The sequence below is a fragment of the Myxocyprinus asiaticus genome, chromosome 12 (assembly GCF_019703515.2).
Source record: "Myxocyprinus asiaticus isolate MX2 ecotype Aquarium Trade chromosome 12, UBuf_Myxa_2, whole genome shotgun sequence".
Classification (NCBI taxonomy): Eukaryota; Metazoa; Chordata; class Actinopteri; order Cypriniformes; family Catostomidae; genus Myxocyprinus; species Myxocyprinus asiaticus.
The window spans coordinates 51,002,516-51,008,517 of record NC_059355.1 but is presented as its reverse complement, the minus strand read 5'-3'; positions in this window follow the sequence as shown (position 1 = coordinate 51,008,517).

Sequence of the window (6,002 nt, the reverse complement as noted above, 5' to 3'; positions counted from 1 at the left end):
TCATTGTCAGTGATCAGACCTACCACCGTCATATCATCAGCAAACTTAATGATGGCATTGGAGCTATGTGTTGCCACACAGTCATGTGTGTACAGGGAATACAGGAGTGGGCTGAGAACACATCCCTGTGGGGCTCCAGTGTTGAGGGTCAGTGATGAGATGTTGTTGCTGTCCATTCTAACCACCTGGCGTCTGCTTGACAGGAAGTCCAGGATCCAGCTGCACAGCGAGCTGTTTAAGCCCAGAGCCCGGAGTTTCTCATCAAGCTTGGAGGGCACTATGGTGTTGAATGCTGAGCTGTAGTCTACAAACAGCATTCTCACATAAGTGTTCTTTTTTTCCAGGTGGGAGAGAGCAGTGTGTATTGTAGATGCAATGGCATCATCAGTGGAGCGGTTGTTGCGGTAAGCAAACTGCAGCGGGTCAAGATTGAGTGGCAATACAGAGCAGATGTAATCTCTGATTAGTCTCTCAAAGCATTTGCTGATGTTGGGGGTCAGAGCAACAGGACGCCAGTCATTTAAGCAAGTTATTTTTGATTGCTTTGGAACAGGCACAATGGTGGATGTTTTGAAGCATGTGGGGACTACAGACAAAGAGAGGGAAAGGTTGAAAATGTCCGTAAAAACACCAGCCAGTTGGTTCGCGCCGCTCTGATGACGCGGCCCGGAATGCCGTCTGGACCCGTGGCTTTGTGTATATTCACCCGTCGGAAGGATCGGGTTACATCAACTACAGAGACGGAGAGTGAACTAACCTCTGTAGCATCGGATGTTAAACATGCTTCTAGAGTTGGTGGTGTTGAACTGTCCTTCAATCTTGTTCCTGTACTGATATTTTGCTGTTCTGATAACTGATAACTGGCTTGTTTATGCTCCTCCGTGTTCCCGGAATTAAAAGCGGAGGTCTGCGCATCAAGTGCCGCGCGAACGTTGCTATTGATCCAAGGTTTCTGGTTCGGGTAGATCCGTATTGTTCTGGTCGGAACAACGTCCTCTACGCACTTTCTGATGAAACACATCGATGTCGTCATCAGAGGCGGACCGGAACATCTCCCAGTCCGTGTGATCAAAACAGTCTTGTAGCGTAGAATCTGATTGGTCCGACCAACACTGGATCGTTCTGAGGGTGGGTGCTTCCTGTTTCAGTTTCTGCCTGTAATCGGGCAGAAGCAGAATGGAAGAGTGGTCCGATTTGCCAAATGGTGGGCGGGGGAGGGATTTGTAGCCATCCTGGAAGGGAGAGTAGCAATGGTCCAAAACCCGGTCCCCTCGTGTGTTAAAACTAATGTGTTGGTGCTATTATTAAATGGCTTTATTAAAGTCCCCGGTCACAATGAATGCAGCCTCAGGGTGCGTGGCTTCCTGCTTGCTTATAATCCCGTACAGTTCCTTGAGTGCCCGGTCTATGTCGGCTTGTGGCGGGATATACACAGCAGTGATAATGACCGCTGTGAATTCTCTCGGTAGCCAGAATGGTCGACACAGAAGCATGATAAATTCCAGATCAGGAGAGCAGAAAGACTTGATAGAATGTACGTTCCTCTGATCACACCAGGATTTGTTGATCATAAAACATACACCACCACCTCTGCTTTTACCTGAGAGGTCTTTCGTTCTGTCCGCTCGGTGCACGGAGAATCCCGCGGGTTCAATGGCTGAGTCTGGAATCTCCGCAGCTATCCAAGTTTCCGTAAGGCAGATAATGCAGCAGTCCCTCGTCTCTCGTTGGAAAGAGATCCGTGCTCTCAGCTCGCAGAGCTTGTTGTCCAGAGACTGAACATTTGCCAGTAGAATACTGGGTAGCGGGAGTCAATTTGCATGCCGTCTTACTCTGATGAGAACGCCAGCTCTGTTTCCCCTTTTCCTTTTGCGTTTCCACGGCCGGGCAGCCCAGACAAAGGGCTCCGCTGGTGTGTTTGTAAACAGCGGGTCGGCATTGAGGAATTTGAAGTCCGGTTTACGGTGTGTAATTGCAGAACCGATGTCCAAAAGTGTTTGTCTGTCGTAGACAATAAGGCAGACAACATCCAAGACAAAAATTTAATTCGGGGCACAAGCTCAATAATCGGCTAAGAGCTAACGATTAATTGTTGCAATAATCGCTGAATAGTCGAATAATCGTTAGATTAATCGATTATCAAAATAATTTAGTTGCAGCCCTATTGTTAGTTCGAAACTCCTCCAATGTGTCTGAACTAAAGCAGTTCTGCAAAGAAGATTGGGCCAGAATTCCCACAGTGTTGTGAAAGACTGATCTCCAGTTATCGGAAACGTTTGGTTGCAGTTGTTGCTGCTAAAGGCAGTTAGTTTTTCACATGGGTGATATAGGTGTTGGATAACTTTTTTGCTTCAATAAATATATATATAATATATTCGAAAACTGTATTTTGTGTTTACTCAGGTTGCCTTTGTTTTATGTAATATCTCGCTTGAAGATCTAAAACAATTTATTATGAAAAATACACAAAAATAGAAGAAATCAGGAAGGGGCAAATACAACTAAATTTGGAAAAAACTAAAATGGATTTCAAAGTGTGAAGCTGTTGTCATACAACAAAACGTACAAACTAAAAGTCCTTCATTCAGCTTGCCGCCAAAGCTCAATTTAACCAGAAGTGTGAAATTGAAGAAATTCCGAAATAAATATATTACTACTGTATAGTAAAATGTAATATATAATGTAGTACAGTATTAATAATGGTAATAATAATAATAATAATTATAATAATAATAATAAAAAATACTAATATCAATAGTAATTACATTATATATATATAAATAAGTAAAATCTCACAAGCAAGAGTGCTGTATGTCCAGAATAAAAAATGTTCATCAATGCTTTCTTTAATTTGATTTTATTGTGCAGCACTATATTTTACTACAGATTAAAAGCATAAGCATTATTTACATAAATGATTAATCATTTTTATTTTCAATTTAAGGTGGTTTTGTCAGTCTTAGCTCACTTGAGGACAAATTTGTCCCCAAACAACAGCTAAATTCACATACACGTGAACGAGTCTGATGGATGTATTGTTTAGTCACTTTTGTCATCAATTGCTCACATCTGTCCTGAAGAAGAAAAAAAAATACAACTCTAGAAAACATTTCATTTTACTTATTATTTTTGTCATTTCCTTTTTCTTCTGCGGAAAGAGTCAATTTTCCAGCTGACTGCTGTCCATCACGAGCGTGCTAGACGACAATCAGCACAGTAACACGGGTGACGGAGAGCGAGAGTTCGGAGCAAGGGATGAGGCGGCCAGAGGTGTCAGGAATATCGCTCAGGATGACACCGAATTCTCTTGCGCTGTCAGCGGATAATGGGAGCGCGCCGTTACAAATTACCCACTGATTCAGTGGAGAATGACAAGGGCGGTCGAGATATAGACACAGAGAGAGAGAGAGAGGGGGGGGGGGTGGGGGGAGGATGACGCAGGTCCGGTTCCTCTTGTTGGGCCAAAGGGAGTGACATGGAACAATCAGGAGTGTGGAGAGGCAATTTGCCGCCGCGACCTGCAACATAATCGTGCTAATCCAGGGTGATAGTAGCGTCCCGGAGCACGCCCAGAGTTCACTGGTGCATGATGGGACACATGTGAGCTCATGGAGGTGAAAGAGCGAGAAGCGTTCTGCCAAACCCGCTGCATGCTCGGAGTGAGCTGTAATGTTTCACATATGAGAAAGCAAATTAATATGTATCTAGATTAACTAGCTGACGCACCGTCACTTGATTTGGCTGCATTGAGAGCAAAGTTCTGCCAATATCATCTGGCACAGCTGTAAACCCCCAAAACTTAAAAACCAGGACTCTAGCGCTAAAAATAGAGATGAAACCATTAAAAATATATACCTAATTAATTATTAACCATCCTTCAATATAGGCAACAATTTGAATATGAAAACGGGATATAATCTGTTCCGATTTCAAGTTAATCCCCTTTTCTTTCTATGATGGCTTTTATTGGACTCTAACAAAAAGTATCATAGTAATAATACCATGTTTTTTTTTTGGACATAAACCATGCTAGCACCATTGCATTCTCCAAAGGACTGCATTTACTCAGCCTCAAGTTGCTCCAATCCCTCATGACATAACACAAAAAAGGTAGAATGTAAGCCTCAGTAACCATTCACTTCCACTGTATGGAAAAAAGATGCAATTAAAGGGAATGGTGACTGAGGCCATCATTCTTTTAAAGATCTTTTTAGGTTCCATGGAAGAAATAGTCATAATGGTTTGGAACAACATGAGGCTGAGTAAGTAATTAAAAATTAATACTAACTTCCGGTTGCACGGCATCAAGCACAAGGACACATAAACAAGCTTCTCTCATGTATGCACATGGGAAAGCTGGGTGGAAGATTTTTAGTGAAAAAGGACTTAAATTTTGGTCCGTTTCTCACCCAAAACTGATCGTCAGGCTTCAGAAGACATGGATTAAACCACTGGAGTTGTATGAATTGGTTTTATACTGCCTTTATGTCCATTTTTGATCTTGAAAACGTTGGACCCCATTGACTTGCATTGTATTGACAAAAACACCTCATACATCCTTATCTTCAATTGTGTTCTGCAGAATACAGTAACTAAATTAATTTGAGGGTAAGTAAAGGATTAGAGAATTAAAATTTTTGGGTGAACTATTCCTAGAAAGGGTTTCTCATGTCAAATAGGGCTGCAGCTAACGATTATTTTGATAATCGATTAATCTAACGATTATTCGACTATTCGGCGATTATTGCAACGATTAATCATCAGCTCTTAATCGATTATTCAGCTTGTGCCTGACTTAAAAGGTTATATCGTTTACTAACAATAAAGGTACCATAGTATTATACATGGAGTTCTGTCAATAATACTATATGGATATGATAATCATTTAGTAATATGGTATGGCCGATAATGGCATTAAACATCACTGTTTCATGGGATCACCACTGAACTGTTTTGCATCTCTATAGCAATCTAACCATGAAACTCCTTCAGACTGTTTTAATCTGAGAGGTGTGAAGGCCATTCTCCAATCTGATTGGCTGTTTGCACACATGGGCTCTGGAGTCATTCAGAGTCACATTATGTAAAAACATCAACAGGTTAATGATTGACTCATCTGGTTATGAAAGACTGATATGATTACAGCTGGTCAGTGGATGATGCAATACATCAAAATGAAAGTTGACCCCACGTGACCCGTCATGAGCAGTGGGTTTAAAAAAAAATAATCTGTGATTCAAATCAACCAGAATAATTGTATGGAACTTCGCTTGACATACTTTTTTTTTTTTTTAAATATCTAAAAATCCTTAAAACAAGATACATTTACATCTTTGGAACGATTCCGGGAGACTATTTCGCCCATAGTACAAAGGTGCCTCAGTTTGTTCCTGGGAGGCAGCAGATGCCCTAACCCCGCCCCAACCCTAATCCTAACCAAAGGGAGCCTAAAAGGCAGAGTAGCCTTGCAGGAACAACGGATGGCACCTTTCTCCCATCGTAGACTATCTCCAGTCATGCCAGTGCAGCTATCTACTTGAATGGGGAAAGACCAAAATCTCCAGAATGATTGGTCAAGATTACAATCAAAGAACATATTTCAAACCAGCAGTAAAATCTGACAAAGCTGGTATCATAAATTGTGCTTCTTCAGATTATGCTAAAAATGCAATTTTCCCAGGCTGTATAGCTAATGTGCATGCGTGTTCGAGATGATTGACAGGCGATGTCTGTATCTAAAAGGTGATTGGCTCTTTCACCTGTAAGGCGGGACTTCCTTTCTACATCCGTTGACCATTGGGCACTACAGCTTCTTGGTTGGGCGTTCCAATTTCTCCCATTCATTTTAATAGAAGTGGCCCATGTCTGCCAAATAGTCTCTGATATAGTACAGTCATCTAACCCCTCTGGAGATTTACTCTCGAGCTTAAAAGTCTCATCCGTACTCACTGTATTACATGAGAAACCAAAACACTTTAAAAACATAAAAAGCTGCACAACTG